Here is a 12759-nt window from a genome sequence, read left to right as displayed (position 1 = left end):
CTTGCCGGTGCCTAGGGAGGGATAAATAACATCATCCTTCACCTTGCTGTATCAGAGTCTGATCTCTTCTTTCTGTCTCCATCGAAGGAAGTAAAAGTAATGCAAGAACATTCATTTATCCTTTTTAACCAGTATTTATGAATTTTTATAGAGTTGTGTACTCATCAACATAATCTAATTCTAGGACATTTTCATCACCCCCAAAAGAAACCTTACCCCTAAAAGAAACCTTACACCCAATAGCTACCACTTCCCATTCCTCCTCCCACCCTTCAGCCCTAGGCAACCACTAATCTACATTCTGTCTTTATAGATTTGCTTATTCTGGACATTTCATATAGACCATACAGTATGTGGCCTTTCGTGATAGCTTCTTTCACTTAGTGTAATGTTTTCGTTTATCCATGTTGTAGCATGTATTAGTACTTCATTTTTTAAAAATATTGAATAGTTTCCCATTTTTTTACCACCATTATTTTTCCATTACCAGCTCAGGGACATTTGACTTCTTTTTCCATTTTGGAGAGTAAGAATAATGCTGAACAATCAACGAAGAGACAACCTACAGAATGGGAGAAATTATTTGCAAACTGTAATATCTGATATGGTTAGGCTTTGTGCCCCCACCCAAATCTCATCTCGAATTATAAATACCCAGTGTTGGGGGAGGGGCCTGTTGGGAGGTGACTGGATGATGGGGGCAGATTTTCCCCTTGCTGTTCTCGTGATAGTGAGTGAGCTCTCAAGAAATCCGATGGTTTAAAAGTGTGTGGCACTTCCCCCTTCTCTCTTTCTCTCTCTTGCCCCTGCTTCACCATGGTAAGGTGTGCTTGCTTCCCCTTCACCTTCCGCCATGATTGTAAGTTTCCTGAGGCCTCCCAGTCATGCTTCCAGTTAAGCCTGTGGAACTGTGAATCAATTAAGCCACTTTTTTTCACACATGACCCAGTCTCGGGTAGTTTTCTATAGCAGTGTGAGAATGAACTAATACACTATCCATCTGACAAGGGATTAATAACCAGAATATATAAGAAACTCAAACAACTAAATGGCAATAAACCCCAAATAATCTGATTTAAAAATGGGCGAAAGACCCGAGTAGAAGTTTCTCAAAAGAAGACATACAAATAGTCAACAGGTATGTGAAAAAATGTTTGACATCACTAATCATCAGGGAAATGCAAATCAAAGTCACAATGAGATATCACCTCACCCCAGTTAGAATGTCTTTTATCAAAAAGACAGAAAATAACAGATGCTTGCAAGGATATGGAGAAACGGGGAACACTTGGATACTATTCGTGGCAATGGTAAGTAGTAGGGCCACTAAAGAGAGCAGTATGGAGGCTCATCAAAAAAACTGAAAATAGAGCTTCCATATGATCAAGCAGTTCCACTGCTGAGTATATATCCAAAAGAAAGGAAATCAGTATATCAAAGACATATGTGCACCCTCATGTTTTTTGCAGCGCTAGTCACAATAGCAAAGATATGGAATTAATCTAAGTCTCCATCAATGGATAAATGAACAAAGAAAATGTAATAATACACAATGGAATATTACTCAGCCATGTAAAGAATGAAACCCTGTCATTTGCAGCAACATGGATGAAACTGGAGGTCATTATGTTACGTGAAATAAGCCAGGCAGAGGAAGACAAATATCAAATATTCTCACTCATATGTGGGAGCTTAAAAAGCAGATATAATGGAGGTAGAGAGTAGAATGGTGGCTATCAGAGGCTGGGAAGGGTAGAGGGAAGGAGGAGGTAAAGAGGACTTGATTAGTGGATACAAAAATACATTAAATAGAAGGAATACGTTCTAGTGTTCAATAGCACAGTAGGGTGATTATAGTTAACAATAATTTATTGTATACTTCAAAATAACCAGAAGAAAAGAATTGCAATGTTTTCAACACACAGAAAAGATAAATGTTTGAGGTGATAGATATCCTAATTAATCTGATTTGATCATTACACATTGTATGCACATATCAAAATATGTGCACCATATATATGTACAACTATTATGTATCAATAAAAAAGAACAATGCTGCTATGAACATTGATACTCAAGTCTTTGTGTGTACATGTGTTTCGTTTCTTTTGGGTAGATACCTAGGAGTGGAATTGTTAGATAATATGGTAACTCTATGTTTAATATTTTGAGAAACTGTCAAACTGCTTTTCAAAGTGGCTGCACTATTTTACATTCCTGCCAGCAATGTCTGAAGGTTTCAATTTCTCCACATTCTTGTTAATACTTGCTATTGTCTGGTTTTTTAAGTTACATTCACTCCAGGGGTTGTGAAGTGGTGCCTCATTGTGGTTTTGATTTGCATTTTGCTAACTACTATGTTAAACATATTTTTATGAGCTTGTCATTTATATATGTCCTTTGTGGAAATGTCTATTCAAATCTTTTGCCCAAGTCTGCATTCTTCAAACATTTTTAGCTCATATATGCCCTAGAAGAATGTTGAAAATTCATTTGATTCTTTTCTTAAGTTTAGACAGTTGCAAAAGATGTAATTTCCATTTTATTATTTTATTTTATTTTATTTTATTTTGAGACAGAGTCTGGCTCTGTTGCCCAGGCTGGAGTGCAGCATTGCGATCATGGTTCACTGCAACCTCCACCTCCTGAGCTCTGGTGATCCTCCTGCCTCAGCCTCCTGAGTAGCTGGGATTACAGGTGTGTACCACCTCACCCAGCTAATTTTTGTATTTTTTGGTGGAGGTGGGGTCTCACCATGTTGTCCAGGCTGGTCTCAAGTTCCTGGACTCAAACAATCTACCCACCTTGGACTCTCAAAGTGCTGGGATTGCAGGCATGAGCCACCATACCTGGCTCCAGTGTATTTAAAGTATAGGTATTCTAAAATAAAATTGTGAAATTAGGCTTGGTGTGGTGGCTCATGCCTGTAATCCCAACACTGGGAGGCTGAGGCAGTAGGATTGCTTGAGGCCAGCAGTTTGAGACCAGCCTGGGCAATATAGTGAGACCCCTGTCTCTACAAAAAATAAAAATCTTAGTCAAGCTTGGTGGTGCATGCCTATAGTCCCAGCTACTTGGGAGGCTGAGGTGGGAGGATCCCTTAAGCCCAGGAGCTTGTGGTTACAGTGAACTCTGATCATGCCACTGCATTTCAGCCTTGGTGACAGAGTGAGAACCTGTCTCTAAAAATGTGAAATTACTCTTTTCAACATATCAAATGGAACCTAAATAAAATGCCAACATTTACCTATCATCATCCAATTGACATATACATGAATAAGCTCTTCTTTACCCTTCACCAATTTTATAGTTCCTTTTTCTCCTTGGACTCTTATTTCTATTACTCTTCCCTACATTGTTTTACCTTTAATATATTTTACGTTTGCAAATCTTTTTGCTAAAAACAGGACCTTATAAATTTTATTAAGCAATTATTAAAATAAAAATAAACTTTTCTTTTTTTCAGGATATGCCCACATACACATGTACTATAAAATTACTGAGAAACATAGTTTACCAAAATAAGTATATAAGTATACAAGTATACAAATAAGTATATAAGTATACAGGAATACAAGCTTTATGTTAAAAGTTTTATACTAAGTTATAGCAATGTCACTCAATATTTGAAATGTTTCCAAATTTTAAACCAAAAAGCACATGTTGATCTATTATAAAATGTATTTATTTATTTATTTTCATTTATTTTAGAGAGAGTGTTACTGTTACCCAGGTTGCAGTACAGTCGCACAATCATAGCTCACTGCAGCTTCAAACTCGTGGGCTCAATCCTTTCTCCTCCCTCAGCCTCCTGAGTAGCTGAGACTTAGAGGCACACCACAACACTTGGCTATTAATTTTTTTTTTCTGTAGAGATGGGGTTTGGCTATATTGCCTAGGCTGGTCACAAACTCCTGATCTCAAGTGATTCTACCTGCCAAAGCCTCCCGAAGTGCTGGGGTTACTTTGTGTGAGCCACCATGCCCACTCCTATAAAATACTTTCATGATCAGAGGATTAATTGATTAAATACTCCTTTGAGTTTGTTAAAAGCTGAGAACTGGGAAGCACTTAGCTTGCATAGGAATTTCTCTCTAGCTGATTAAAGTAAGTTACTCCATTTCTGGGAAATACACCAAAAGAGGCTTTACCAAGTCTTATCAAATGACCCTTAATTATACCTAGTTATTTTTTTCTCTTAAAGACACTTTATTTAACCCATTAGACTTAAAAGGATTGGAATAAGAATACTTTTAATTTCAATGCATCTTTATCAATGCAATATTACAAAATTATTTTCTTATGTGACTTAAATGCATTTTTGTCAAAATCTTACTGTTGAAGACTTACCTCATTCGCTTTAGGGTAGAGGTGGGAAGGAGAACATGTGCAAGTTTGAAAGCAGATTGATTTTACAAAAAACTACATAGGGCGATGGGAGATCTAGAAATAGATTCCCTTTGTACTATCTATGCCTGTGAACCCCTTAGAAGGACCTCCAGTCTCCCCAGGGGAACACATGGCCCAGTTTGAAGACAGTTGCTCTTGGTTAGTGGCAGAACTAGGTCTAGAATGGACACCTCAACGTCAAATCCAGTACCATTTATACCCTCTGTGCTATTCCCAAAACTATATAGACTTTCACAATTGTACACAGAGCAACATGACATCCATAACATTTAGTTGTCAGGAAAAGATGCTGCTGCATTTGGCTGGCTTCATTGACACTTTTTCTTTTTTGAAGTAAGAGCAGGCTCATCACTCATCCTCTAGGATGTGTCACCATAGTAACACCTAGAGATTGTTGACTTACCCTCTAAACCCTAGGCTCCACCGTCTGCTATTCCCTGGACTTTTCAGACCAATTTATAGTTACTTTCTTCAAAGGGAAATCAGCAACACACAAATTTTAGGAAGAGATAAAGAACCAAAGACTTGGACAGTAGGGACTGGGAGAGAGACTATTCAATTCCTCATGCTTGGGTTTGAGTCTTAGATGAGAAAGGTGAATGGATCTGAGTACATGCTCCTTTCCACACTTAATCTGAAAGCGAGAGTAAGAGAAGCATCTGCTTTTCTCCCCTTTCATTCATAATGAACCCATGAAAGGAAAAAAAAATTGGAAGAAGGAAAGTGAATATCGTTGTGTTACAAGAATGGAAACCAATTCAACTGATGAATATTCAGCTGTTTATTACTTAGCCTTATTCTGTAGGAAAGATGAGTTCAATGCAAATAAGCAAATATATGTTCCCCAAAACTTCAGTTAGTAGCTCTCTTTCTTCCCTCAAAAGTCTCATTCTGCTGGCTCTTGCTCATAATTTGTCTTTTTGACTCATCTCCAAAGTAAGATATTAGCAAGTCTCGGTTTGGGGACAAATGCTGTGCTTTTAAGCTCTCATTCATGATCACTGCAAGCTGGGAATGCTCCTTGGCCATAGCTTGTTCAGTACTTTAAACCTTTTTAGTCCTTTTGAATCAGAGACGCTCAGCTTGACAGACAACCAGAGAGGCCATCTAGGGTCAGAGGTGAAGTGCTTTTTTTTTTTCTTCTAAAATGCTCTTGCCTCATGCTTGGAGCAATTCCTTCCACCTTTGGATAGCTCTGAATGTTACATGTAGCTGAGCCTTCTCTCCCTATAGCTCCCATCCATTTGTACACTGAAGAGTGTTAAAACAGAGCTATGGGCTTTACTTAAGTAACCTTTCTAAATTTCATTTTGGGAACTAATTTGGAAGGCAATTTTAATTTGGATAACTTCTAAAGTAAGTATTAATCAGTGTAATGGGCAAAAACTGTTTTGGCATGAGAAAGAAAAAAACACTTTGCAAATTGAAATATCTAAGGCCTATTCAAAAGCACATCTGTTATCCTAATGTGATTTGGTAGTGCAGTTTATTAGATTTGTAGGATGAAGTGATCCTGAAAGGTGCAGGGAATCTTTGTTAGTGTTTTTTTTTTTTCTCTTCCACATAATATAATAACAAAAGGAATTGCTGGTTAGCAATAAGACATTGAACTTGTATCTGGAGAGAGACGCTCTAATGCAATTTGGCTCTTATAAGTTATTTTAGTGATGGATGTCTATTTTTGCAGGCTGCTAATAAAGCAGGGTGTAGACTTACTTGGCTTGTGTCTTGCTGCTCTGCCCAAAAGACAATTATATGGATGAGTGATGTGATTTCAGCATTTTGGACTCTGATTATTGCAGTGGGTTTTTTTTTTGCATTAATATATAAATTTAAATTTCGTAGGAGAAATAAAAAAGAGTGAGAGATCTTATTTGCATACCATCTCTCAAGAATCTTGCACTTTGGTCCTAGCAGGAAGTGTGAGAATTCAGCTGGACCTTCTCCTCGCTGTGTAACTTTGAACAATAATCATAAACTCTCTGAATTTCACATTCCTCATCGTAAAGTGAAAATAATGCTTACCTTAGCAGGGTTCTGTGAGAGCTTAATGGCTGAGTTCCTTTGGCATACTGTTAGTTTAAAACCTTCATTATTACATCTTTGAAATGAACATGATTTTAATACCCAATTCATTGGGACTTTGTGATGATTAAATGAAATTATCCAAGTAAATGACTTTGCACGGTGCTTGACATAAAGATACTACTAATATTATTGCACATAATTATGCTTAATAAATGCAAATTCCCCTTTCCCTTATCCTCTTAACTTACAGGATTATGATTTCATTTTCCATCAGTCCTCCTTGGTTTGATTACCTGATGTGTGGGTTATTCTGCCATTTTGCTTCTCCTCTTTCTATTTCCTACTCCCTTTGGCCTTTTTCTGGCTGCCCAGCACCTTGCTGGAGTATGTAAGGGTTGAAAAGGAGCTTGAATGAGTGCCTGTCAATGTACAGATTATTTTTCCCTAGATACAGGGTCTTGCTCTGTTGCCCAGGATGGAGTGCGGTGGCATATTCAGAGCTCACTGCAGCATCAAACTCCTGAGCTCAAGCAATCCTCCTGCCTTCAGAGTAGATGGGACTAAGCCACGAGTGCCAACATGCCTGGCTTTTGTACAGAATTTCTTTGGCCAAATGTCAGGTGGGGAAAGACACCCAAAATAAAGCTTTAATGTTCTCCCTTGATTTAAATACACCAAGGATTAATTGATTGACATATGAATTATAGCTTAGTCAACCATAGGATGGAAGTAGAGGCCTTTGCTTTAGGCATGGCAAACTCGAAGTCTATGAGGAATATTCTGCTTCCAGCCCCATTACTATTCTGGCTTCTTTGACTGTCCACTTCATCCTGGAAGTGTTGAGTCTCCTTTTTCCCTCGTTGCCCTATACTCACTGCTCAAGGTCCTCAAGCTTTCCCCTCTTTTTTTTTCTTTTTTCTCAGAACTGTTATCAGCCTCATAGTCAGTCTTAGATAGAAAGCTTAGGTATGTCAGCTTTAGCCCTTACCTCTTCCACTGATATTGGCATTTTAACAGTGATTGAAGGTAAAGAGATGAAGCTCTGATTAGAGTAGTTACACATCAAGTGTCTGATCAGAAAGTGGGCAGCAACGGGGACTTCCCTCTTTCTGGAATTGTACCATGAAAGGATCCAAAAAAGGACTGGCCTTGTACATGTACTTATAAAACTGAAAGATTTAGGGGGAAAATTCCCAGTGAATTTGATAACATGAAAGCTGGATTACAGTCGTGGCTCCATTGCTTATAGGAGATATGGTTTGGGGTGCATCCCTTACTTCTCCAGCCCTCTCACCATCCTTATATATCCAGTGAGGATGGTGACATCTGCAAGATCTGCAGAAGCCTCAAAGGATTGCTACAGGGAACCAGTGATGTAACTCATGAATGCTTGGGAAACCTCATCTCCCCATTTAAATATCATGACATCATCTCTGTTATGCGAGGATGCCATAGGAATCAGATGGAAAAGAAATTTAAGTGTGAAAGTGAAAGCGAAAAACCAAGGCTCATTTCTGGACATCAATGCCTCTGCTTCCCTAGAAATTTCTGCTCTGTTCCGAAGTAGTGCCCAATGGCTGCAGTGCAGGGTATAGAAAGAAGATAATCCACTTTACAGAAGGATAACCAAAGCCGTCAAAGGTTAAGGCCTGACAAAGATAAAGAAGCAAGTGAAGGTCTTGACCAGAAGACATTTAAACACTTTCCAATCCCAAGAGTCTGTGACACACAGTGTATAAAGCATATTTCTGATGTGTATTAAGTTAAAAAAATTGGCACATTCGTTCATTATAAAATTTTACCTAAAGTTGAAAGATTTAAAATGATTTCAGCAGGTTTGAAAAATGGACTGGAAGTATTTATATTAAAGAATAGATTTAAAGAAAATAAAGGAAAGTTATATTTTAGGTTTTTTAGAAAGCCACAGTATAAATCATTTTCAATGTTTTATAAAAGTTGATGCAAATTCAATATAAGGCAGCAATGTAAGATTGCTAAACATTTTTAATACATGAAGATGAACTAATAGAAATATTAATACTGTAACTACTCATCTTTAGAGCAAAAACAAGAACATCTACTTCATAGAGCAGCTGTGAGAATTAAATACGATACCTTCAAAGCATCTGGCATAGTAACCAGCCATAGACACAGAAATGTTGATTCAAGCCCACAGTCGCTGCTCCCTTTTCTAAAATTATAGCAGTTATTGTTTGTACTATTTTCTTCTTCCTTCTGACATCTCCTAGAATTCTTTTATCATTTAACTTTTGCATAGTTCTTTGAAATTCCATGAGTATAAATTTTTTTCTGCTTAGCTATTTTAACATGATTTGTTTTATATTTATATTTATAAATTTTTAAACTGTTATATTTATTTTGATAATTATATGTAATCTATAAATGTGTATATACACATTCGGTTTAGTTTTCTTCTTTTGATGTAAAATTTACATTTAATAAAATGCACAAATCCTGGTACATTCTGTGCATCTTGACAAATGGATACATCTGCACAATTCAAACTTCTCAAGACACATAAAAATACCATCACCCCGGAAAGTTCCCTTGTGCCTCCTCCCAGTCATTTCCTACTCCACACTCCCTGAGGAAACCACTGTTCTGATATTTTTTCCACCATACATTAGTTTGCCTGTCCTGGAATTTTATATAAACGTAATTATACAACATGTATACTTTAAGCCTTCTTTCATTCAGTATCAGTATATTGTTTTTGAAATGTATCCATGTTGTACGTAGTAGTAGTTGGTTTCTTTTTATTGTATTCAGATATTTTTCAAGGCCTTCAAAGACTGGGACTGGGCTAAAACTCCCTGCATCTCCCATGGCACTTGTACAGAATCCCGTACCTTGTAAGTGTTCAGTTAACATTTGGCGACTCAATGGATGAATAAACATTTGAGTTATATAATTAATCAATAAGCCATTTAGACACAATCAAGTTTTGCTTTTCTTATCGGGCGAGTCTTTTACACATTCAACTTACCATACACCGGCGTTACATATCCTGGCTTCAGAAGCCTGCCTGCTTTACTGTAGGAATCCAGGGATCCGCCCATATGCAATTCTGCAGCCTTTGCTGCATTCATGCAGCAGTGAAGTACTGGCGAGAAACTGAACTCCTGCCCTGGACAGCATCCAGCATGGCTGTGAAAGAGCCAAACTCGGGGCTTTGTCTCTTGCAGACAGAAATGCTTATCCTCTATCTTTGCAAACATTAAAGCTTACATTCCTCCCATTGATTTATTAAACCACTGTAAAGGTCAGCAAAGAAATTCAGGTGCCGCATGGAATATATATGTATTTTTTTGTGGCTGGTTGGTGCCCGAAGTGTAGAAGCAGCATGTATTTCCTTGCAGTCGGGAAAGCACAACTGAACAAACAGGGTTAGTACTGTCGGCTCTAACCAATATCCCTGTGACCTGCCTGAAATGGCTGTCCCCAGTGTAACCCTCTTACCTCTGAGTCTGGTGACTATGATTAAGGACAAGGCATAGCAGAGCAGGCCTCTGGGAAGAAAACACATTACCTTCGCTAGTTTTCTGGAGCGAGCATTTAGGAGTTTGAACCTATCACCATCATTTCTGCTTGGACAGCAGTGAGTTCCCATCATTTCTCATACTGCACGTGTTCTGAATATAAACGTGCTTTCCATCCTTAATCTATTCAAATGACATTCTCGTTCCTGCTGCAATCTAAATTTTATATAGCCATATAGCACACTTTATGATGCATCGCTTCAAAATATGGTGCTGTAAAATAGATATACTTGATAATAAAATGGGAAAAGTTTTCTTTCAAACAAACATATTTCCCAAGAGATGAAGGAGACTCACGTATGATTCCTGTCATGAGCAAAATATACAAAGAAATAAACTGGCTACAAGAAACAGAGATGAAAGATCTTTGTGATTTCAACAAGCTATACATTTCTGTTGACTTTATTCATGCTGCTTTGGGGAAAGTTAAAGACTTGCAGAAAGCATTATAAACTCCAATAATGAGGTGTTCAGTGCCAGCATTTTTTTCTTTTATTCCTTAGAGCAACTTTTAAGGGCACGTTTCCAAAGAAAACCCATTTACAAGGGTGGAAAATGAAGATACTGTAATTAGAAAAAAAAAAAAAGTGGAAGTCGTGATGTGGCTATTTTAAAGAGTTAGGTCAGCTAATTTGCATTTTAGCTTATTAATTCCTGAAAGGGTGTTTTGTAAATTGATGTTTAGAGTTGCATGTAAAATGTTACAGTGCCAGTTATGTGTCATGTTCCACTGGCCACACCCATTTTATTTTACATTGGGATATTTGAGAAACCTACAACAATCATGTAGTTTTTGCTGCTACTAGCTGCCCAAATGGAGCATGCTCGTTAATGGTTTCCTCATGGTGCAGAAGAATTCAAATTGGTGTCCCCAAAGCAGGATAGGTTTATTATATGCACGCTAAACTCTGCAGATGGCAGACTTCGCTTATCAAATTCCACAGAGACATAAGGAAGCAGTAAATGCCAATGGCTGCAGTTTGTGGAATGAGTAGAACCCTCAGTCTGGAAGCAGGTGGAGCTTAGGTTTGAAAGAGCTGTGTGATTTGGCAAATTACTTACTTCTCTGGGCCTCAGCTGTTTGCTCTGAATAATAGTGACCATCTCCAGGTGATCTTGTCATTATTCAATACAAGATAGCAAATGCCTGTCATATAGCAGGTATCTTGCATGCATTTATTTACTGGGTTTCCTTGCATCCACGTACCGATGCCAGCTTTGGTGACACTGATGTATCTACCTGGTGGTGAGATGGATGGAGACTCATCTGCTGATCTGCTGTTCTTTTTCTTTTTCTTTTCTTTTCTTTTTTTTTTTGAGATGGAGTCTCACTCTGTCACCCAGGCTGGAGTGCAGTGGCGCGATCTCAGCTCACTGCAACCCCGCCTCCCGGATTCAAGCAGTTCTCCTGCCTCAGTCTCCTGAGTAGCTGGGATTACAGGCAAGTGCCACCACACCCGGCTAATTTTTTTGTATTTTTAGTAGAGACGGGGTTTCACCATATTGGCCAGGCTGGTCTCGAACTCCTGACCTTGTGATCCACCCGCCTCGACCTCCTAAAGTGCTGGGATTACAGGCATGAGTCACCGCGCCCGGCCGACTCATCCGCTGTTCTATCCTAGGACTTCTGCCAGAGCATATTGGTGGTAGGAGAACTTGACTCTTTTGACTCTTGGACTGAAGCTTTTCATGGGCCCTACCCTAAAGCTGACCTTTTCAAAAACACATGCCAATACAGAACTTCCTACTTTCTCAAATGGCTTTAAAATAATAAAATGAAAAGTCATCAGTCGCCAGGTCCCATCTATCTGAAACTTTCAGGCTCTGCTGGCACTGGAGAAGAAGTAAAATGTTTTCAGTGGTTCTAAGAGGTATGCCTTATGTTTTTTTTTTTATTATTACTGTGAAGATATTTGCTTTTTAACTAAATGACCTGGGACAGTTCTTTGGAGGGTTACAGAAGTATTAAGGATAACCAGAGTGGTAGGAATTCTGTTAAAGGGGTCATCAACATACTTCCATATTTTTAATCTCCCAGGAGCATGTTTTGTTGATAGCCCTCAACCAAGTTCAGGTTTGCAGAGAATATGTTTAAAGGGGAATAAATGCATAAGGGTGTGACAAGACTCAAAAGCCTCCTTCTAAAGAGACTGCGACTCTACTACAAACAGCACTAATCAGAAACATTTATGGTGAGGGAAAGAAAAAGTCAATATATATATTCTACCTAAATAGGTTTTCTAAAGTTGCTCACTTTGCTTTGCCACACAAAGTAATGCCATATGTGCTTTTAGAGCAAAATGCTGGAAAGAGGATTCAAAAAGGAGGATGACTGGACAGAATATTAAAGAAGAGGCAGGCACCTGGCAGAGGAAGGCTGAAGGTAGAGTAACCAAAACTCAGACCCAGGCTGAATTCAGGAGTCCTGCAAAGCAAGGCTGTCGTGGAGTATGAGTGGCCAGGCCAGGAGATATTTAAAAAGACCAGAGATCGATAAGCCTAAACGCGGTGGATCTGCCCCTTCCCCCACTCTGTGGGCCGGGTTCAGCACAGGAAAGGGTCCCATTCTCACCCTTTGCTCCTGTGTTCCTCTTTTTTCCAGCTACCCAGGGGACGGCAGGCAGCAGGTGCCCCAATGGTTTCTTCTCTCTGAAGCATCCCCCTGCAGCACCCGCCGCCCCTCTCCTTTCTGGGCAGCCTCCTCTGCAGTCAAAGGCTTCAGGGAGGAGCCGGGAAAAAAAAAAAAAAAAAAAAAAGAAAA

This window comes from Pan paniscus, chromosome 7 (assembly GCF_029289425.2).
Source record: "Pan paniscus chromosome 7, NHGRI_mPanPan1-v2.0_pri, whole genome shotgun sequence".
In the NCBI taxonomy this organism is placed as follows: Eukaryota; Metazoa; Chordata; class Mammalia; order Primates; family Hominidae; genus Pan; species Pan paniscus.
This window is presented reverse-complemented; position numbering follows the sequence as displayed.